The sequence below is a fragment of the Lissotriton vulgaris genome, chromosome 5, assembly GCF_964263255.1.
Source record: "Lissotriton vulgaris chromosome 5, aLisVul1.2, whole genome shotgun sequence".
In the NCBI taxonomy this organism is placed as follows: Eukaryota; Metazoa; Chordata; class Amphibia; order Caudata; family Salamandridae; genus Lissotriton; species Lissotriton vulgaris.
Genome location: NC_141693.1, coordinates 1,311,006,552 through 1,311,030,165, shown reverse-complemented (window position 1 = coordinate 1,311,030,165; position 23,614 = coordinate 1,311,006,552). Strand labels below are relative to the sequence as shown.

At 51.2% G+C, this 23,614-nt stretch overlaps 1 protein-coding gene across 3 annotated transcripts in view; it reads left to right on the top strand.

Moving 5' to 3' along the window:
* SPDEF (SAM pointed domain containing ETS transcription factor) overlaps positions 1 to 23,614 on the top strand; it is a 131,396-nt gene that overhangs the window by 33,315 nt on the left and 74,467 nt on the right. For 2 of the 3 annotated variants that reach the window (XR_015296001.1, XM_086923207.1), the window contains exon 1: positions 13,749 to 14,471. The exons of the other annotated variant lie outside the window; for it this stretch is intronic. The gene's annotated coding sequence lies outside the window, so the exon portion shown is untranslated. Of the gene's footprint in view, positions 1 to 13,748; positions 14,472 to 23,614 lie in introns of those variants that run through there. 3 annotated transcript variants of the gene reach the window in all.

Genomic DNA, 23,614 nt, shown 5'->3' with positions numbered 1-23,614 from the left:
ATAGATTTCGAAAATTCATTCAATACTTGACCATATCTGGGTATATTTATCGTTCAAGTAATGCGGATTTGGGGGATTGTGTACTCAAGAAGGTGCGTTGACGCATTTCGATGGGCTCAAAATTATTAAACCATCTTTATCAAGACCAAGAGATCACTCTCCTATGGGCTGGATACAGTTAAACATTTTCTGTATACCTACAAAACATAAATAAAATTTAAACATCGTCCTATACAGTGGTAATCATAAACAGTGGTACAATATTAAACGATACAGACCACAGATGTCCTATTGTGACTATACATCCTGTCATTATTTAATAAAAACCTTCAGATATACTGTTTTTGCTATATATCATGTCCTAGGTGTAGGGTCATCTCATTGTAACAAGGAAACATTTTTACCATTTTTTAAAAGGAAGGAAAAATACATGTATAGCCAACTGACGTAAAAAGCATTAAACACACTTTATACATATACAAGTACATTTATAATCTTTCTGAAAATGACCTGAAGTGTCTCAAATGAGTCCATGATCTAGTACATCTTTGTTCACTCTCTTCCATTCATACGCAAACATGTACAATCATACGGGGGCCAAGTTCGAATCTGAGGCCACATATCTTTTATGCTGAGGGGAGTGCAAATTAAATCTTCCCTATATTCTACTCCTACATTGGCATCAACATTCATGCGGGGACCACATTTAAATCTAGGACCACATGTATTTTGTATTCGAGGAAGTGCAATCTCATTCTTCCCTGGAAAGATCAATAACACCTGTGTCAACTCACCTAATGTTTTCCCGGAGTAAGATATTATGTTGACATCTCAGATTGTTAGCCTCATTCAATCTGGCTATCTGTTTGTGGGTTATTCTGTTAGTGACGCGATCATGGGGTGTACACACCGTACCCGGGGGGGAGGGGGGGAGGGCGTTCCGTACCTGTTTCGGGGCGAACTCTGCTTTTACAGCTGTTTTCAGCTCCCGTAGAAAAAGGGTCGTACGGTGCGTACCCGACACAAATTTACTTGCCTGGTCGGAAAAAGTAGCCGCGAACCGTACAGATGTTGCGAACAGCGGGTTCCGATTGAGATTCGTATGGGGATTTGATTCGTACGGTCTCTGTACGATTCGTACTGAGTCCATCTCCTGGTACGAATCGTACTTCATCGTATGTACAGGGACGTTGCAGGGTACACTTCGTATGGGAAAAACGCTCCGAACGGCTATTCGGAGCGTTTTTTCCCGAATCGGAATCGACCCCATAGTGTCTTCCCCAATTGACATAATACAGCAAGACATGTCTATATTACAAAATGGACAGTCACAATTACGATCAATAGTAATACTGAGCTAGACATTACGTTCTGGCCACGTGCTATGCATTACATCAACAGTACAAGTCTGTTTTCGGCATATGATCTAACGGAAAGACAGCTAACAATGGCTTGTAGAGATAGGAAATATACCATGTAGCACTTTGAAAAATTAGACCAATTACATTTCACTGTGGCTGAGACACCATCCACTGATTGGATAATCCATGGTTACATCACCCTACCAGTCACAACTTTCCAATTCCAATATTGTCTCCAATACCAACAGGTGGGCAGATATGAAGCGCTAGGGGGAAGATATGTACATGAGTACTGGGAATTATCGTTCAGGTTTAGATGCAGGAAAGGGGACACAGAAGGATTTTTAGTGGCTCCGAATGTGAACATGCTTTAAGCTGCTCCTTAGTGTGCAAGGACATTTCTACCCACGGGGCATGCAATGCTTCAATAGAAAATTTGTCTTGCTATCTGAAGGGTTTCCCAGCTACCGTGATTCATCCTGTGTTAAGGCAACTCTTGAATGGGATCTATTTGAAGCTGAATGATCAAGGTTGCTGCAGAATGGAGCCACGCATCACTTATCTGGTGACAGTTAATTCCATAGTCACTTGCTGTACACAAGTACACCAGCCCACACAGTTAGGGCCTTCAACAAATGATTCCAACTAAATTTGATTCCCTAAGATTACTTTCATATATTCCATGTTGGGAGGCATCTTGCTTGTCCTGCTACTTGTGGCGGGGATCCTGATTTTATTTTATCTGCTCCACAATGGACATCCCAGTTCAAATCTGAATGGAGACAGCACTGCTAGTGCTGTGTTGCCGTGAGCGAATAGTTCACTGCTTCGGCACACCTCGGCTTCAAGAACTAATTGAGCATTGGTTCTTATCATTCAGACTGGTCTGGCATGACAGGATACAACCTGTCTTCCGTTGTCTGCTTGTAACCACAAATGCGTCCTGGATATATGTCTCAGATCAGAATTGGTTGCGCTACCAGACATTGAAGTACTGATGGACCTCTCAAAGGCCTCTGTGTATTGCTGTCCCAAGCGTTTTCCACTGATAATGAATGCATTCTTAGAGCCACCCTGAGATGCTTCAGCTCCTAGTGATGTCAATAACGGCTCTGCGGAAAATTTGTGGGATATGACGCCTCCCTCGGCGGCTGGAGGAAATCCCCTTTGTTCCATAAACATGCTACGAGGTGCTCCTCTGGGAGCGTCTGCGGATGTTGTCAACAGCAATGTTGCGTCCACCACTTGGAACACATAAACAAATGGCCTTTTCCATGTGGTAACAATTTGGTCTCTTTGTTAATTAAAATGAACCAAAATAGCTTTTGCTTTTTCCAGGCACCATGGCTTTCTTGTGTTTGCTATGTTCGCCCTACGTTGGCAGGGTATGTCCAGACGTGGGTCCCTTGCTCACTTTGCCACTGGATTCAAGCCTGGCTGATGAGGGCTGTTAGCCTGAAACCGGTCCCAGAATGCTTGTTTCCAGTCCAGGGAAGACATGACTTGGCAGTTCGGGCTAGACTGTTCTCATGAGGCACAGGGTCAAGACTGATTTGCATATAGCTGTATCTAAACTGGGATGGCAAAACGATGATGGATTCAACCCAGATCAGTGACTGGGGGTGAGTGTTTGAAAAGATTCAGTCCTCCGTCCATTCACTCCTTGTGTTTTCTACCTTGGAAATGAGGCACAACAAATTGGAGATCTTGAATTTTAGTATTTGTACAGACAATTCGGAAATTGTATGTTTGGATTACTGAATGTATATCAATATCTTTGGTATTTGATTTTGTGTATTATGTAGATATTAATTTTCCGTGATACATTTGTGGAATAACAAGAAATTATACGGTCTTTCACATGTGAAGTTTAGAAGGTACATAATTACATCAATACGAAAAAAAGGGTGGTTTTAATATGATATAATATTGTTTATCCATATTAATGTGAGGAATTTTTAAATCATTTTTTATGAGATTTCATTGTATTGTTTGATTCTAACATTTTATTACAATAAATTCAGATATATTATTACAATAAACATGTCTCCGTGTATGGGTGTAAGTTTGGAAGAATGTTGAATAAATGTTGGTAGAAAGAATATTGGATAGCATATGACTATATAGCAACAAAAGTTATACACAAGGGATCTACTATTGTTGTCAGGCATGTCAATGTTGGCCACACCCGCCAGCTCTGGTCACACACACAACAAAGAGTTTCAAATTCCGTGCATCCCTGGAAATGAGGCAGAATGTCCAGTGCATGTCGATATTGGTCACACCAGACATTTCCTGTCACACACACAGACGTAAGTTTAGCAATGCTTCACGAGCTACACCGAGGCACTACTACGTTTACACCCCCACCTCCAAGGGTCGCACCCTGTGAATCGAACACCGCATGCATTGAGCATGTAGTCGGCGTGTTACTCAAGAGAAGTGCGGCATGATTTAAGAAGCGGTCCACTTAGGTCCTGCAACCGGTGAATATACGCTCACCACCCACAAAATGCTTATGCGTGCCAAGGTCCTCACAATGAGGAGGCCACCTGCCTTAGATGTGGGCAAGACTTTGGGCTCCTCACAAGGTAATCCGGTCTCCTGGCACAATTCTTAGTTCCACGCCGCATTGCCAGTTGGAATACAGCACACAATGTGGGCACTTGAGAAGGCACAGTGCTTCAGCTGTCGCAGGTAGATGGTGTGGGTCCCTCTTTGGAGATCTCTGATGCCCCTGAGACCTCAGAGAGAAAAGGGGGCAAGCTCAGCAAGCTCTTGGAGAGCACACTTCAGGAGGCCACACAGCAGCAGGTAATTGACACAAGCCAGCCACTATTCAGGAAGGGCACGCAGTTCCTTTAAATGGCAGTAATTTTCCTTGAGCACAACAGAGTCCTCTGGCAATGTACACCACATGGTCCAGGTTCTCTGGTCCTATGTCCCTATAGACGTATATCACACAGAGCTGAAGTATGGAACCAGTAGTTATACTGGAAAGTGCCTTTGAAGTTGGGGGCGATTCAAAGGGTTTGCCTTAGAATCACAGATGGCTCCCCTAAATGTCAGTGCTGTTTGCCATGAGGTAGTGGAATATAGATCTTTATCTTTATTAGGGCCATGATCTGGCTCCAGAAGCTAAGTGTCAAACCTCTTCCTCCAACCTCTCCAGCCGGCCTACAAATGACAGAGGTCTGTTGTTCAATTTGTATGCCCAGTGCTGTATGGCTGTTGCTGAGGAATGCCCACATGCGCCCTCCCAACCTCCAGTGTCGACTGGAGCCAAGCACCAAGGCACACAAAGAGTTTAGAGTACGGAAATGCTCACTTTCGAGAAATGGCATTTCTGCACAAATTACGACAAAGCCACCTTTACCAATGGCAAAGGGTTGACACTGAGAATCAAATTATATGAAACATCATAAGGCTGTTCCACTGCAATCCACTATTGCAGCCTGAAGTGAGTTCAAGCATCTACCCAGGTTAGCCTACAGGAAGAGCAAACCTCATAGGTAGTGAAAACATACATAGGTATTCCTCACTACCTGGGCAGGGGACACCTGCCATGCCCTGTCTTTCACCTTTACTCTCTTTACCCCTTAAGACATACCCTAGGGGTACTCGGTGGAACTAAAAGGTCCTTTCAGGATGGCTAGTGACTTAAATAGACAGTATGAGTACAAGCACAATTGCATGCATCAGCCTGCAATGGCAGGCTGTACACGGATTTAAGTGCACCATCGGTGCAGAGTCGCAGACTAGCCTGCAATGGCAGGCCAGAAACATACATGCAAACCGAGGTAAGCACCACATGCTAATGTGTGTAGGGCGGGTGCACGCACTTTCGCACTCCATTTACAGTGGGAAAGTGCCCTAAGGCCCTAGCAAGAGAATCAGCAAAATTTGGGAGGAGAAAGCAAAACGTTTGGGGAAACACTACCTGAAGAGTTCAGGTCTAACAAAGAGGAAGTCATTTTTTTTTTGCCTATGGCAGAAAACATTTCTTTCTACAAGATGGGCGTCTCACCCAGCCTGTGATAATTAGTCTGTGGACATTTTCTAGGTTGTGTGTGAGGACAGAGGTCTGCACGTCTATTGGTATGTGTCCTGCATAGCATGTATGTGTGTGTGGAGGTTAGGTCTCAGTATGTATGTATGGAGATTGAACATGTGTGCTTTTTATTGAGGGGTCTGTGTATATCTGTGTGCGAAGGAGGATTCAGCATCTCTCTCAAATAGATTTGCGTGTTTGATAGTGTGCATGGTGGGCAGAGGTCTGTATGTACATACATTTGTGTGGGCCATAGGGTCTGTGTGCAATGTGTCTGTGCTATAGTTATTTCTGGGTCTGTATGCATTTCTGACACAGGGTAAAAGTTTGTTGCAGAGTCTGCGTGTGGGCCAGTGGTCTGCGTGTATCTATATATGTGCTGAAGGATGTGGCTGCATGAGAGGGCGGGGTCTGTGTATGTCTGTATGTGTGCAGCAGAGTATTCTTCTGAAGAAGATATGGTTCTGTATCTGTCTGTAGGTGTGCTACAAAGTCAGTCGTGGCCGCCGGCATGTCTCGCGGTGGGTGGGAGGCGGGGTGGAGTCAAGTGTGGAGAGGGGGGTCGCATGGAAAGGGAGGGTTTAATTTAACAACAACAAAAAATTAGACTTACCTTTTTGCCGGCTGGGTCCCACGTCTTCTCGGCACCTGCTCCTGCTCTCTTGCCTCCTGCAGGAACAGGGAGCAGGGAGCCAGTCTCCCTCCAGACCCTCCCCTAAACCAATCACAATGCTGCACGCAGCGTTGTGACTGGTGGGAACGCCGCCCAGCCAGCGGCTTACGGGGAAGCCATGTTCTCAATGCTACCTGCATGGAGAAGATCAGAGTGCGCATGATTGGTTTGGGCGGCCCCAGAGGGTCGACCAAACAGTCATTGTGCCCTCAGGAGTAACCCCACACCACTCCTCTCCTGCCCTTTCTGCTCGCATAGCAGCCCCGTCCACCTGCCTGCAACCTAACATAAAATGGTAAATTACCATTTTATGTTTCTGCTTCTTGCACTGTGAGAAAGCAAGTGGGCGACACTCCTCCGCCCTAGTGGAGGAGCCGCCCCTGTACAAAGGGTGTTGGGGAGGGGTTTCAGAGTGCTTCTAATATCTCTGTGTGGCTCAGTGTGTATGTATGTGAGTGTTGGGGCAGTAGCCAGTGTATTTCTATGTATGTACTGCCAAGTGTGTATGTGTGTGGGGTCAGGTGTCTGTGCATATGTGGGGGTGCTAGAGGTCAGTGTGTGTCTATAAGTGCTATAGGGATCTGTGTGGGATATAGAGGTCTGTATGTGTGTGCATGTACATGCACTGCTGAGTATGTGTGTGGCGGGAGTTTGTGTCCATAGTGTATGTCTGCATTGCAGTTTGTACATTGGGCAAAGTTATGTATGTGTCTGAATATGGACTACAAGGTGTATATGTGTGATGCTCAAGCCCTGTGTGCAGGATGTGTATGCTTGTTGTGGATCTGTTAGTGTTTGTGGGCAGAGTTGAGTGTGTTTGTGATGCAGATCTGGGCTATGTATTTGTCTGAATGTATGTGTGCTGTATACTTTGTGTGTGTTTGTGGTAGGTGTCTGTGCTTGTGCTGCAGAGTCTAATTGGTAGGGGAGTGTGTGCATATGTATGTGTGCTGCTAAGTGTGAATGTCCATATGGGGAAAGGCATATTTTTGTGACAGTATATGTTTTGTTTGGTCATTGGTGAAGTAGGGGTTTGTATGCATGTTCCAGGATATGTATGTGTGTGCCCTGCAGTCTGTATGTGGGGAAACAACCTGTTTGAAGGGATCTGAGTTTCGGTGTGTGTTGTAGGGTGTGTAGGCGGGTCTATGTATCTGTTTATGCTTCTGAGTACTTGGGGAGCAGATGAGTAGTGAGTGTGTATGTAAGGGGCTCGTGGTCTGTGTGTCCGTGTGTGTAGCAGAGTACATGGGAATTTGTGCTCTGCCTGTTTCTGGGGGTTCTGAAGCATGTATATCTGAGGGGTTCGGGGTCTTTGTGTGCCGTAAAGTACATGGGAAGCAGGCTCTGTGTGTTTCTCTGAGTACTGAAGAATGTACATGTGAGGGGATCATGGTCTGTGTATCTGTTTGTGCAGCAGAGTACATGGGGAGCAGGCCCTGTGTATTTCTCTGAGTTCTGAAGAGTGTGAGAGGCTCTTGTGTAAAGATGCTTCCACTTGCAAGTTGGCAGTTGAACACTTTATTCCAGTGCTTAATTTGGGCTGGTGTATTCCGGTGCTCGGCACCGTCACTTAATTGTCAACACAGGTACTTGTGACAATCTGCCACAAGGTGGCACTGTCTGGCCAATTTAGAGATGACCAAAACAACAGTTAATTATTAATTCAATATATATAAAAAATGACTATAGCTTTGGGGGCCTGAAATAGTCCGAATTGTCACACTTGTAGGAGTGTGATGGTTAGTAGTTGTGTTGTTACCACATTGGCAGCGCTGGCAGGGGCAATCTATGGTGCAAGCTGCAGTGGTCTCCTAATGAGAGCCCTGGCACTTACGTTTTTACAAATTAAGCACTGCTTATTCTACAATAAATCCTGACAACCGTGCAGTAAACACAAGTTTCCCCTGGACGCTCTTTCTTCCAACTCTCACTTTTCCTCATCACATTCCATTACGTCATAGTACTAAACATCTACTCACTGGTATCAGAATATGGCATCTCGGAGCATCCAAAACTATTAATAATTCAAATGTAATTGTTTATCACAATACATCGTCTGTGTGTGCTGCAGAGTACATGGGGAGACGTGCCATGTCTGTTTCCGTGAATTCTAAAGCGTGTACATCTGAGGGGTTCAGGAAGTGTGTGCCTGTGTGTGCTTTAGACTACATGAGAAACAAGGCCCATGTGTGTACCCGAGTTCAGAAGAGTGTACATGTGAGGGGCTCATGGTCTGTGTGCAGCAGAGTACATGGGGAGCAGCGCTCTGTCTGTCTCTCTGAGTTCTGGAGTGTACATGTGAGGGGCTCGTGGTCTGTGTGCAGCAGAGTGCATGGGGGAGCTGCGCTCTGTCTTTTTCTCTGAGTTCTGGAGTGTACATGTGAGGGGCTCGTGGTCTGTGTGCAGCAGAGTGCATGGGGGAGCTGCGCTCTGTCTTTTTCTCTGAGTTCTGGAGTGTACATGTGAGGGGCTCGTGGTCTGTGTGCAGCAGAGTGCATGGGGGAGCTGCGCTCTGTCTGTTTCTCTGAGTTCTGGGGTGTACATGTGAGGGGCTCGTGGTCTGTGTGCAGCAGAGTACATGGGGAGCAGCGCTCTGTCTGTCTCTCTGAGTTCTGGAGTGTACATGTGAGGGGCTCGTGGTCTGTGTGCAGCAGAGTGCATGGGGAGCTGCGCTCTGTCTGTTTCTCTGAGTTCTGGAGTGTACATGTGAAGGGCTCGTGGTCTGTGTGCAGCAGAGTGCATGGGGGAGCTGCGCTCTGTCTGTTTCTCTGAGTTCTGGAGTGTACATGTGAGGGGCGCATGGTCTGTGTGCAGCAGAGTACATGGGGAGCTGCGCTCTGTCTGTTTCTCTGAGTTCTGGAGTGTACATGTGAAGGGCTCATGGTCTGTGTGCAGCAGAGTGCATGGGGGAGCTGCGCTCTGTCTGTTTCTCTGAGTTCTGGGGTGTACATGTGAGGGGCTCGTGGTCTGTGTGCAGCAGAGTACATGGGGAGCTGCGCTCTGTCTGTTTCTCTGAGTTCTGGAGTGTACATGTGAGGGGCTCATGATCTGTGTGCAGCAGAGTGCATGGGGGAGCTGCGCTCTGTCTGTTTCTCTGAGTTCTGGGGTGTACATGTGAGGGGCTCGTGGTCTGTATGCAGCAGAGTGCATGGGGAGCTGCGCTCTGTCTGTCTCTCTGAGTTCTGGAGTGTACATGTGAGGGGCGCATGGTCTGTGTGCAGCAGAGTGCATGGGGGAGCTGCGCTCTGTCTGTCTCTCTGAGTTCTGGGGTGTACATGTGAGGGGCTCGTGGTCTGTGTGCAGCAGAGTGCATGGCGGAGCAGCGCTCTGTCTGTCTCTCTGAGTTCTGGAGTGTACATGTGAGGGGCTCATGATCTGTGTGCAGCAGTGTGCATGGGGGAGCTGCGCTCTGTCTGTTTCTCTGAGTTCTGGAGTGTACATGTGAGGGGCGCATGGTCTGTGTGCAGCAGAGTGCATGGCGGAGCAGCGCACTGTCTGTTTCTCTGAGTTCTGGGGTGTACTTGTGAGGGGCTCGTGGTCTGTATGCAGCAGAGTGCATGGGGAGCTGCGCTCTGTCTTTTTCTCTGAGTTCTGGAGTGTACATGTGAGGGGCGCATGGTCTGTATGCAGCAGAGTGCATGGGGGAGCTGCGCTCTGTCTGTTTCTCTGAGTTCTGGAGTGTACATGTGAGGGGCGCATGGTCTGTGTGCAGCAGAGTGCATGGCGGAGCAGCGCTCTGTCTGTTTCTCTGAGTTCTGGAGTGTACATGTGAGGGGCTCGTGGTCTGTGTGCAGCAGAGTGCATGGCGGAGCAGCGCACTGTCTGTTTCTCTGAGTTCTGGAGTGTACATGTGAGGGGCTCGTGGTCTGTGTGCAGCAGAGTGCATGGCGGAGCAGCGCACTGTCTGTTTCTCTGAGTTCTGGGGTGTACATGTGAGGGGCTCATTGTCTGTATGCAGCAGAGTGCATGGGGAGCTGCGCTCTGTCTGTTTCTGTGAGTTCTGGGGTGTACATGTGAGGGGCTCATGATCTGTGTGCAGCAGAGTGCATGGGGGAGCTGCGCTCTGTCTGTTTCTCTGAGTTCTGGGGTGTACATGTGAGGGGCTCGTGGTCTGTATGCAGCAGAGTGCATGGGGAGCTGCGCTCTGTCTGTCTCTCTGAGTTCTGGAGTGTACATGTGAGGGGCGCATGGTCTGTGTGCAGCAGAGTGCATGGGGGAGCTGCGCTCTGTCTGTCTCTCTGAGTTCTGGGGTGTACATGTGAGGGGCTCGTGGTCTGTGTGCAGCAGAGTGCATGGGGAGCTGCGCTCTGTCTGTCTCTCTGAGTTCTGGAGTGTACATGTGAGGGGCTCATGATCTGTGTGCAGCAGTGTGCATGGGGGAGCTGCGCTCTGTCTGTTTCTCTGAGTTCTGGAGTGTACATGTGAGGGGCGCATGGTCTGTGTGCAGCAGAGTGCATGGCGGAGCAGCGCACTGTCTGTTTCTCTGAGTTCTGGAGTGTACATGTGAGGGGCTCATGGTCTGTGTGCAGCAGAGTGCATGGGGGAGCTGCGCTCTGTCTGTTTCTCTGAGTTCTGGAGTGTACATGTGAGGGGCGCATGGTCTGTGTGCAGCAGAGTGCATGGGGGAGCTGCGCTCTGTCTGTCTCTCTGAGTTCTGGGGTGTACATGTGAGGGGCTCGTGGTCTGTGTGCAGCAGAGTGCATGGGGAGCTGCGCTCTGTCTGTCTCTCTGAGTTCTGGAGTGTACATGTGAGGGGCTCATGATCTGTGTGCAGCAGTGTGCATGGGGGAGCTGCGCTCTGTCTGTTTCTCTGAGTTCTGGAGTGTACATGTGAGGGGCGCATGGTCTGTGTGCAGCAGAGTGCATGGCGGAGCAGCGCACTGTCTGTTTCTCTGAGTTCTGGGGTGTACATGTGAGGGGCTCGTGGTCTGTATGCAGCAGAGTGCATGGGGAGCTGCGCTCTGTCTTTTTCTCTGAGTTCTGGAGTGTACATGTGAGGGGCTCATGATCTGTGTGCAGCAGAGTGCATGGGGGAGCTGCGCTCTGTCTGTTTCTCTGAGTTCTGGGGTGTACATGTGAGGGGCTCGTGGTCTGTATGCAGCAGAGTGCATGGGGAGCTGCGCTCTGTCTTTTTCTCTGAGTTCTGGAGTGTACATGTGAGGGGCTCATGATCTGTGTGCAGCAGAGTGCATGGCGGAGCAGCGCACTGTCTGTTTCTCTGAGTTCTGGAGTGTACATGTGAGGGGCGCATGGTCTGTATGCAGCAGAGTGCATGGGGGAGCTGCGCTCTGTCTGTTTCTCTGAGTTCTGGAGTGTACATGTGAGGGGCGCATGGTCTGTGTGCAGCAGAGTGCATGGCGGAGCAGCGCTCTGTCTGTTTCTCTGAGTTCTGGAGTGTACATGTGAGGGGCTCGTGGTCTGTGTGCAGCAGAGTGCATGGGGAGCAGCGCTCTGTCTGTTTCTCTGAGTTCTGGGGTGTACATGTGAGGGGCTCGTGGTCTGTGTGCAGCAGAGTGCATGGGGGAGCTGCGCTCTGTCTGTTTCTCTGAGTTCTGGAGTGTACATGTGAGGGGCGCATGGTCTGTGTGCAGCAGAGTGCATGGGGGAGCAGCGCTCTGTCTGTCTCTCTGAGTTCTGGAGTGTACATGTGAGGGGCTCATGGTCTGTGTGCAGCAGAGTGCATGGGGAGCAGCGCTCTGTCTGTCTCTCTGAGTTCTGGAGTGTACATGTGAGGGGCTCATGGTCTGTGTGCAGCAGAGTTCATGGGGAGCAGCGCTCTGTCTGTTTCTCTGAGTTCTGGGGTGTACATGTGAGGGGCTCGTGGTCTGTGTGCAGCAGAGTACATGGGGAGCTGCGCTCTGTCTGTTTCTCTGAGTTCTGGAGTGTACATGTGAGGGGCTCATGATCTGTGTGCAGCAGAGTGCATGGGGGAGCTGCGCTCTGTCTGTTTCTCTGAGTTCTGGGGTGTACATGTGAGGGGCTCGTGGTCTGTATGCAGCAGAGTGCATGGGGAGCTGCGCTCTGTCTGTCTCTCTGAGTTCTGGAGTGTACATGTGAGGGGCGCATGGTCTGTGTGCAGCAGAGTGCATGGGGGAGCTGCGCTCTGTCTGTCTCTCTGAGTTCTGGAGTGTACATGTGAGGGGCTCATGATCTGTGTGCAGCAGAGTGCATGGGGGAGCTGCGCTCTGTCTGTTTCTCTGAGTTCTGGGGTGTACATGTGAGGGGCTCGTGGTCTGTGTGCAGCAGAGTGCATGGCGGAGCAGCGCACTGTCTGTTTCTCTGAGTTCTGGAGTGTACATGTGAGGGGCTCATGATCTGTGTGCAGCAGAGTGCATGGGGGAGCTGCGCTCTGTCTGTTTCTCTGAGTTCTGGGGTGTACATGTGAGGGGCTCGTGGTCTGTGTGCAGCAGAGTACATGGGGAGCTGCGCTCTGTCTGTTTCTCTGAGTTCTGGAGTGTACATGTGAGGGGCTCATGATCTGTGTGCAGCAGAGTGCATGGGGGAGCTGCGCTCTGTCTGTTTCTCTGAGTTCTGGGGTGTACATGTGAGGGGCTCGTGGTCTGTGTGCAGCAGAGTGCATGGCGGAGCAGCGCACTGTCTGTTTCTCTGAGTTCTGGAGTGTACATGTGAGGGGCTCATGATCTGTGTGCAGCAGAGTGCATGGGGGAGCTGCGCTCTGTCTGTTTCTCTGAGTTCTGGGGTGTACATGTGAGGGGCTCGTGGTCTGTATGCAGCAGAGTGCATGGGGAGCTGCGCTCTGTCTTTTTCTCTGAGTTCTGGAGTGTACATGTGAGGGGCGCATGGTCTGTGTGCAGCAGAGTGCATGGCGGAGCAGCGCACTGTCTGTTTCTTTGAGTTCTGGAGTGTACATGTGAGGGGCTCATGGTCTGTGTGCAGCAGAGTGCATGGGGAGCTGCGCTCTGTCTGTCTCTCTGAGTTCTGGAGTGTACATGTGAGGGGCTCATGGTCTGTGTGCAGCAGAGTGCATGGCGGAGCAGCGCACTGTCTGTTTCTTTGAGTTCTGGAGTGTACATGTGAGGGGCTCATGGTCTGTGTGCAGCAGAGTGCATGGGGGAGCAGCGCTCTGTCTGTCTCTCTGAGTTCTGGAGTGTACATGTGAGGGGCTCATGGTCTGTGTGCAGCAGAGTACATGGGGAGCAGATGTGAGTTCCTGGAAGTATCTATCTGAGGGGGTTTGGCCCGGGTCTGTGTGTGCAGCAAAGTACGTGGGGGGCAGAGCTCCACCTGTTTCTGTGAGTTCTGGAGTGTACATGTGAGGGGCTCGTGGTCTGTATGCAGCAGAGAACACGGGGAGCAGCTGTGAGTTCCTGGAAGTATCTATCTGAGGGGGTTTGGCCCGGGTCTGTGTGTGCAGCAAAGTACGTGGGGGGCAGAGCTCCACCTGTTTCCGTGAGTTCTGAAGAGTACATGTGAGGGGCTCGTGGTCTGTGTGACTGTGGTGGCGCGTGCTGCTGTCTGTGTGTGGGGGAGGGTCGGTCTGTAACTCTCTGTGCCGCAGCTGAATGCGCGCGGCTCCAGCCTCTGTACTGGCAGGATGATGCTACCGTAAGGGGTTAATGGAACAGGTGAGCGCGCACCATTCTGTTTGTTCAGGTAAATGCGGAAGGATTATATATAAAGTCTAAGTAACCCGTGCAGCGCAGCCTTTCCTTGGAATCCGAGAGAGGAGACTTCACGTGGCTTTGCCAGAGCCCTGGGCAATCTGACAGTCCTGGCCCCCGGTGGGCGCCCGTGCCCCGAGTCTCACTTCCTGTGTCAGCCACTACCCCCACTTGCGCTACATGTGCTTTCTTCTGCCCTCCGTCTTTTCTATATGCCAGTTAATGCCTTGACGATTTCCCCTGTCCCGACAGATGTCCCTAAAGTGAGTTCATTTGCAAGCCATTGTCTCGAGCCCCACTCCCTGTTCCAGCTTTATGCCCTAAAGACCATTCCTCAAGCCTTGCTCCTTGTGCCCACCAGTGCCCGCAGTCTATTTTCCTGTGCCCATTGAACCCGGGTATCTCACTCCTTTAGCCAGCCGATGTCCTGGTCCCCAGCAGGTGCCACCTCCCGTGCAATGCCATTGGGCATTGCGTATTCGATCCAACAGTGAGTTACAGGTGCTCCCTTCACTCCCCTGCACTCTTCGACGAACCTGAGGTGGGTGCAGCGTACCCCGCCTCCACCCCAGACCTGGCATCGCACGGCTCACTGCCCCAGAGCGACGGCTCCCACGTCGGTGCCCGCTGCTCTGTGGCCCGCTCACCCTCCGATGCCTGGCTGAGAAGAGACAGGGTGCACCTGCCGTTCACCTCCTCCAACCCCCCGCCGGGATTGGTGCAGCTGTTACGCACCCCACGACCCTCCGTGCTCCGACCAGGTGAGTCCGAGGAGGAACGTGAGGCCGGCCAGCGGCCTAAGGCCGATAACTCTCGCTTGCTTTCAGCAATGACGCCAACTCACTCTAGTTTGGTGGGTGTTCTGTTTTTTTTTGTCATGGTTTGGTGTATTCATTCATTTCTTGGTTCTCTGCTGTTACTGTTGCTATTGATGTTGGGGTGAGTTCTCCGACTGCCACCAATTCATTGGCTTCTCCTGACTCTACTGCGTGTGATCTGACCTATGGCTAGATGGGTTTCTTGTCTCTACTGTGTGTGGGCTCCTCTATGGCCAGCTGGGGTACCTGTTTGTACTGCTCTTGGTATCCTCTATGGTCAGCTGGGTCTCCTGTCTCTACTGCGTGTGGTCTCCTCTATGGTCAGTTGGGTCTCCTGTCTCTACTGTGTGTGGTCTCTATGGCTAGCTGGGTTTCCTGTTTGTACTGCATGTTGGTCTCCTCTATGGCCAGGTGGGTCTCCTGTCTCTACTGTGTGTGGTCTCCTCTATGGCCACCTACGTCTCCTGTCTCTATTGCGTGTGGCCTCCTCTGTGGCTAGATGGTTCTCCTGTCTCTACTGCATGTGGTCTCCTCTATGGTCAGCTGAGTCTACTGTCTCTACTTCGTGTGGTCTCCTCTATGGCAAGCTGCAACTCCTGTCTCTACTGCATGTGAGCTCCTCTATGGCTAGCTGAATGTCCTGCGTGTGGTCTCCTCAATGGCCAGCTGGGTTCTCCTGTCTGTCTGTGGTAGGACCTCTGCTTGTTGGCTGATTGTGTTCTGTTTTTTGCTGGCTGAGTGGGCTCTATTAAATACTGCTGTCATTTATTGGTCATTTCACTCCTGCATATGACTAACTGTCTAAGTATTCCTCCTATCGTCGGCCAGGGTGGATTTTCCTAGCTCTAGTTGGGTCGGTTTTCGGTTTTCTATATAATTCTCTACTACTACAGTCAGTGATTAGACAAGTTATGCTGTCACTGATTTGATAGGTTCTGTGATTATTGGATGGTTGAATCCTTCAGACAGTAGGTGTTGGGTTCTGTTTTCACTGGCTGTGGGAATTCCTTGGTGATTGGTTGGTTGCTTATCCTGTTTCTGACAGGTGCGTGCTTCGGTCACTAGTTCAGTGGTCCACTCGCTGGTTGGCTTAGATCCCCCAGACAGACCGGGTGGTTCTCCTGTCTTTGACTGGGGGGTCGCCTGTCTCTGGGGTTCTAGGTTCTCCTGCTCTCACTGGCATAGTGGGTTCTCCTTCCGTTGCTTGGGGTGTTCTGCTCTCACTAGTTTTGTGGTTCCTTTTGACTTTGGTTGCGTACGTTGTCCAGTCGCTGGTTTTGCGGATTCTTTTCTTACTAGCTCGGTGACCTCTCTTTTCAAAGTCTGCCTGTTCTCTCCTCGCGTGCTGGGAGAGGTGTGTTCTTTACTAGTCTAGGAGGGTCTGCTTTCTCTGCTTGAGTTTAACCTCAAATAACTAATCAGAAAATAGTTACCGAGTCACGGAGTAACACAAAGCCACTCAGAGGATTGCTACAGCTCAAAATAGTTTTACCCAAATAAACTAAGACAAGTGCAATATTTTGTAAGTAACGCTTGTACCTATCTCTCCCCTTATGCACCCTTAGTCTGCGCAGTCCCCAGTATGGGGGAAGCGGCGCTCTTTTGCTGTCTCTGGCTGGCCAGAGGCTTCTGCCCCTGCTTGCTTTGGTTCCGGTGCTCTCACGCCTGGGTTGTTTCTCGTGCTGTCATTGGCTGTGCGCGTTTTCGGCGCTTCAGTTTTTGGTTGAGAGGTTCTATCACTGGCATTGAACGTTTGGTGTTTTGCTGACTGGGTAGGCCGTCCTGCCGCTGTACGGCTGGCTTCTCGTGCTTTCTCTGTCGGTTCTTCTTCTGTTGGTCGTATGCGGGGCCTCTCGGCTGTTTCTAGTTGAGTTTTTGTCACCCGAAGAACATCCATATGTTTAGTTCCCTCCATTAAAACATCCTTGAGCTTGGGTTCTATTTCATATTGTTGATCTTTGTAAGGCGGATTACACTCACGGTGGTTGATCACAAAATAGTTCCTCGGTTACACCTTATGCATAAGATACTGCACAGAATTGCCACCCCTCACACTCGCCCCCTCTTCCCCCTCCTTCGTGAGCTCCGTCTGGAGACGCTGCTCGCGCGGGACGCAGGTGAAGGCGCTTGAATCTGTGACGCAGCACCATGGAAGGTGTATTTTCTTCTAAATACGGGGTCTTGCCCTGGCTTCGGCCTTTGTGTTTCCTCCTTTTTGCCGCCCCTCTTTACACACCCCTGCGTGGGGCTGCTTTTCTCTGAATACCCTCGCCTCCTTGTTGCGCTCCACAGCTAGGCGCGCGCTCTACAAATACCTGTACATTCATCCGTCGGGCAAGTGCTGAGAAGCCGTCGCAGGCAGGTGCACCGCACCTCGGGGTGCCACAGGGCACAGCACACCCACCCCTAGCGTCTAGCGGGGGACATGCAAATTTAACGGCGGCCTCACAAACTGTACAACGAACGAGGCCCCAGGCAGGTCTTTTCCGGCCGCGCAGCCTCCATATGGAATGAATGTCCTTCTCCCAGACCTCTCCCTCTCCTCCTGCTGCTCTGAGTCACAAGAAACGCAAACCCTTCCAGTAATTCCTCTGACGCGGCCTTGCACCTGTCTCGGCAGTGCCTCGCAAGCCATCCCTCCCCAGGCGCTACGGAATGCGAGCAGTCGTAATAGTCTGTCTCTGCTCTCACCCGAGGCTTGCTCGGGTCTCAGATTTTAGCGTCCTCATTTTAACGTTCGTTGTTTCTTTTTTGGGGCGCAGTGCACACACCTGGAGTCCCTTAATACTGACAGGCACTACGGAAAGGAGATCGCTCTTCGTAGAGGGGCTAGAACGAATGGGTCTACCGGAGGACACTCACACTGCTGAGGTGCCAGGGCAGGGACAGGGCACGGTTGACATCTCGAGCGCTTACAGGGAGTGCTGGAGGGAGAGCACACTGCCCACGGGCTAGAGTGTTGCAGAAGAAAGCCTAGACTGCCAGGCTCAAGAATCTCGAGACGAGAGGGCACAGGTGGGGAAGCTCCTACTGCTGTCGCGCTAGAGACCTGGGCGAGCACATACGCACTACGCACGCACCCCCGAGGCGCTAGAGCGCTGACCGTGCGCAAACTCTGGATCTGCCCAAACTGTAGCATTTAGGGGGTACTGATGAAGGACACATTCTCGGGGCGCGAGAGCACGGACAGGGCACTGCCGGAAGACGCTCACACTGCTGAGTTACTAGTGGCCGGTCGGCACTTCTGGGGAAAGCGTACACTGCAGAGTCCCTAGTAGATTAACAGGACTATTCAAGAAGAAACTTATGTGGCTGAGTAGAGGTGGGCAAGGTAGAAAACGTAAGGGGGGAGCCGAGACAGAGCTGAGCCATGGGTATGGCTTGGCTCTACGATCAAAACACGAGCCCAGCCAATTGTCGTACAGTGACAGGCCAGAGGGGGTGCAACTGGAGCGAGTGCACAGGCTAGCGGCAGACTGACCCATAGCTGGACTTGGACAAGCTGTGACAGCCTGCTGTACTGATAGCAATGCTTAATTTGTAACCTCAGAAGTGCCGGTGCCCAAAGCTTTTCTTAAAAGCCGGTGGCCGGATTCGCTGAATACTGGGGTTGCAGACTATCAAAGCTGTCTAGTTGATCCCATCTCATGCCTCTTCCGTATACCACTCTACACGCCCTGACTCATTATTTTGAATTTCTGCGTTCTCCTCTTGGCATTTTTGTCCCTCATTCTCTTCCTTCTTTTACACCAAATTCTGCCTGTGTCGCTCTTCTCCTGGGTCAACGTCTGATGATTAAAATTAACTGCTGGTCCCCAAATTCAACTGCTGGTGAGAACCGTCTGCAAGCACCTGCTCAAATTAACCACTGCCTGGTAGTTCAAGCAGTCCCAGTAATATGGCGCGCATGCTATACCTGCCATTCACACCAGCCTGTTGCAGTATTAGCTCTATTTCATTGTACTCCTTTCCTTCTCAGTCCCCCCTCTCCCATTTCACTATGCTCCCCATGGACATTTTTTCACTCCTTTCTCCCTCACCAGCCTTTCACCTGTGTCCCTCTCTGCCCTGTCTCCTCCTAACTATTATCCCCCTTCCTTGGCCTATTTCTCCTTCTCTTCAGTTCCTCCTCTCTCACTCAAGCCAAGTGCTGGCAACGTCGGGGTTGGGACTTGGAAGAAGAGTCCTTGAAAAAAGTTTGAGCCGAGCTCAAGTAGCAGTGTCTCACCAACCTCTCCTGACAGGCCCTGCTACACAGAAGCTCCCACTGCCGGAGTCCTACAGCACTCCCATGACACTGCTGGGGTCCCACAGCACTCCCAGGGCACTGCTGGAGTTTTACAGCACTCCCAGGGCACTGCTGGAGTCCCGAGTACTCCCAGGGCACTGCCGTGGTCCTACGGCACTCCCATGGCACTGCCGGGGTCCTACAGCATTCACAGGGCACTGCTGGAGTCCTACAGCACTCCCATTACACTGCTGGGATCCTACAACACTCCCCCAGGGCACTGCTGGAGTCCCGAGCACTCCCAGGGCACTGCCAGGGTCCTACAGCACTTCCAGGGCATTGCTTGGGTCATAGAGCACCCACAGGGCACTGCTGGGGTCATACAGCACTCCCAGGGCACTGCTGGAGTCCCGAGCACTCCCAGGGCACTGCCGGGGTCCTACGGCACTCCCATGGCACTGCAGGGGTCCTACAGCACTCACAGGGCACTGCTGGGGTCCTACAGCACTCCCAGGGCACTGCTGGAGTCCCGAGCACTCCCAGGGCACCGCTGGGGTCCTACAGCACTCCAATGACACTACTGGGGTCCTACAGCACTCCCAGGGCACTGCTGGAGTCCTACAGCACTCTAAGGGCACTACTGGGGTCCTACAGCACTCCCAGGGTACGGCATGGGTCCTACAGCACTCCCAGGGTACGGCATGGGTCCTACAGCATTCCCAGAGCACTGCTGGAGTCCTACAGCACTCCTAGGGCACTGCTGGAGTCCTACGGCACTCCCATGGCACTGCCGGGGTCCTACGGCACTCCCATGGCACTGCCGGGGTCCTACGGCACTCCCATGGCACTGCCGGGGTCCTACGGCACTCCCATGGCACTGCCGGGGTCCTACAGCATTCCCAGGGCACTGCTGGGGTCATACAGCACTCCCAGGGCACTGCTGGAGTCCTACAGCACTCTCAGGGCACTGCTGGAGTCCTACGGCACTCCCATGGCACTGCCGGGGTCCTACGGCACTCCCATGGCACTGCCGGGGTCCTACAGCATTCCCAGGGCACTGCTGGGGTCATACAGCACTCCCAGGGCACTGCTGGAGTCCTACAGCACTCTCAGGGCACTGCTGGAGTCCCACAGCACTCTCAGGACACTGCTCGGGTCCTACAGCACTCACAGGGCACTACTGGGGTCCTACAGCACTCCCAGGGTACTGCGGGGTCCTACAGCACTCACAGGGCACTGCTGGAGTCCTACAGCACTCATAGGGCACTGCTAGGGTCCTACAGCATTCCCAGGGCACTGCTGGGGTCCTAGAGCACTCAAAGGGCACTACTGGGGTCCTACAGCACTCCCAGGGCACTGCTGGAGTCCTACAGCACTCTAAGGGCACTACTGGGGTCCTACAGCACTCCCAGGGCACTGCTGGAGTCCTGCAGCACTCCCAGGGCACTGTTGTGGTCCTACAGCACTCCCAGGGCTCTGCTAGGGTCCTACATCACTCCCAGGGCACTGCTGGAGTCCTACAGCACTCCCAGGGGACTGCTGGAGTCCTACAGCACTCACAGGGAACTGCCGGGGTCTTACAGCACTCACAGGGCACTGCTGGGTTCCTGCAGCACTTCCAGGGCACTGCTGGAGTCCTAGAGCACTCCCATGGCAATGCTGTTGTCACAGAAAACCGGGGCCCTGCAGGGGGAAGCACACACTCAGTGCTTAATTTGAGCTGGTGGTCGCCGGTTGGGGCTGGCACTTATTTTCTCCACATCAGACACTTACAGAGAGCAAGAGGAAAAAACACACAAAGCTGAAAGACTGAGGGAAAGAAAGACCAAAAAAACAGCACAAGGGGAGAAGGCAGGAACCTGCAAGAGGAATATACAAGTGCAGGGAGAGTCTGGTTGTGGATTAAAGAGGCCTGAGGTGGAGTTAAGACAATACAGCCTTGGTGTTCAGTGTGCCAACACTAAATAGCACTGGTCGCTGATTCTGAAGAGAGGTTTGGGCACCGCACTCATTCTTTTACAGACTGTGCTCGCTGGTGTACCATAATCACACTGAATTACCCGTAAATTCAATGAGATCATGCAGAATTCCGCAAGAAGTATGGTTCTAAATTTAGCACTATTTTCTTATTGCAAAAATGCTACTTTGCATGCATTTTCTGCCACGGTTCGTGCAGGTAACATCAGTGGCGATTCAGAAAAGGGGGTGGTGATGAACAGAGTGTCTGAATTAAGCAGACCACTCTTACCCAGTCCAAAGATCAGGGCTTGATCCATCACCGTTTTTTAGCTCACTGCACCATCCCAGCTCAGAACCTGGCTACATGCAAATTAGTCTGTGCCTGTCCCAGTGCATGATGGGAACAGGGCAAACCAAACTACCAAGCCAATTCTTATACTGGGAAGGAAACAAGCTTCCGGGGACCGGTTTCTGGCATTTCAGCCGTCGTCGGCCCGGCTTGCTTGAATTCTGATGGTGCAGTGAGCAAGGGACACATGTCTGAGTATACCCTGCCACACCTATAGTGGCCAAAAACGATTCAGAAAAGGGGGTGGTGATGAACAGAAAAATGGTGATGGATCAAGCCCTGATCTTTGGACTGGGTAAGAGTGGTCCCCCTTTTCTGAATTGTTTTGTCCACCATAAGCGTGGAAGGGTATACTCAGATGTGAGTCCCTTGCTCACTGCACCATCAGGATTCAAGCAAGCCGGGCCGAACACAGCTGAAATGCCAGAAACCGGTCCCCGGAAGCTTGTTTCCTTCCCAGTATAAGAATTGGCTTGGTAGTTTGGTCTGCCCTGTTCCCATGATGCACTGGGCCAGGGACAGACTAATTTGCATGTAGCCAGGTTCTGAGCTGGGATGGTGCAGTGAGCTAAAAAACGGTGATGGATCAAGCCCTGATCTTTGGACTGGGTAGGAGTGTTCTGCTTAATTCAGATACTCTGTCCATCACCACCCCCTTTTCTGAATCGTCTTGTCCACCATAAGCGTGGAAGGGTATACTCAGATTTGAGTCCCTTGCTCACTGCACCATCAGGATTCAAGCAAGCCGGGCCGAAGACAGCTGAAATGCCAGAAACCGGTCCCCGGAAGCTTGTTTCCTTCCCAGTATAAGAATTGGCTTGGTAGTTTGGTCTGCCCTGTTCCCATGATGCACTGGGCCAGGGACAGACTAATTTGCATGTAGCCAGGTTCTGAGCTGGGATGGTGCAGTGAGCTAAAAAACGGTGATGGATCAAGCCCTGATCTTTGGACTGGGTAGGAGTGTTCTGCCTAAGTCAGATACTCTGTCCATCACCACCCCCTTTTCTGAATCTGTAACATCAGTGGGGCGGTGGGGCTGGGTTAGGGGGGCTCTTGAGGGACAATGCAGAGGAAAAATTAATTATTTATTTAGTTTTTCCTCTGCATCGTCCCTTTAAATCCCCCCTTACCCGGCCCAACCGCCCCACCGATGTTACTGACACGGACCGCAGCTGTTATTTTGCTCTAAGAAATAGCGCTCACATGGTGGCTAATCTCTCAATAGGTCTCAAAACCTGGCCTCATCCCTGACTCAAACGGCAACAACAGACGTGAATGTACTCCAACACCTTCCCACTCACTCATCCTTGTTGACACACATTTGCACTTTATATACACATGCTCATGGTGGCACGCATACACTGTCCCTCCACACACCTCCTTCACACGCAACCCGTACCCACACTACACATAAAGACCACACCTCTCACAAGAGCCCACATACAAATTATCCCTTAAGTGACATACACACAGTGGTACTGTTCCAGTTTTGGGGTAGTGCGGCAACAAGGGGTACCACAAAAGATGGGGGTGAGGGGAAAATAATTTAAAGTGAAAAACGTACCTGCTCCTGTGGCTGCCGCCTGGGTGTCCCTCTTCCAATGCTGGTCACGCTGCTCAAGCTCCCAGGTGGCAATCACAGCGCTGGTCTCATGCTGGTAATAGCAGCATGAGAGCAGCGTAGTGATTGGCCTGAGCGTGCTGACTTGACGCTCACTGAGGCCCAGGGAGCCTAGGCCTTTTCTTGAACCCAGTCGTACAATACAGTTGGGTTGGAGAAACATGAGTGCGCATGTATGTTTGCAGTGGTGGCCAGCACGGATAGGGGTGTCAGGGCGGTGGGAGACTAGACGGGGAGGGAAAGCAGATGTAAAAAAAGAAAGAAAGAAAAAACGTACCTAGTCGCTGCTTCCTCGCCGCGTCTCTCCTCGTAGTCCCTCACTCCGGCCCAAACAGGAAGCACACCCAGGCTCCCCATAGCCAATCACAATGTTGCAGTGCAGCGTTGTGATTGATCTGAGTGCCGTGGTTCGGCGCTCAGCCACGGAATGGGAGCATGAGCATGTTCTTGCAGCCTGGGTGGAGAACATGCCAAGTGCGCATGAATTTTTTGGCAGGCCCGAGACAGCTGGCCAAACATTCTTGCACACTTACAAAGTGTGCTCACCACTCCCCCTGCTCCTGTCATTGGAACATAACGTTGAGTTATTATCATTTTATTTTTTCTTTGTTTCACTGCTTAAAAGCAGTGGAACGAAGGTCCTCCTCCTTAGCAGCGGAACCGCCATTGTCTGTTTGGATGGTCTGAGATGGCCAGCTAAACAGACATGCGCACTTTCAAGTGCCCAAACACTCCTCCTGCAGCGTGATGGCCCGTCCTAACGTCGGCTGGGAGTAATGAAATATAAAATAAAAACAAAGTGGTTTTATTATCAATTTATTTTTCAGTGGGGCAATAGTCCTCCGCCATAACGGAGGAGCCCACCCCTGCATACACACAAATTACCAGGTTACCCTATCACAACATGAGCACAGTTCTCTGCTCCTGGG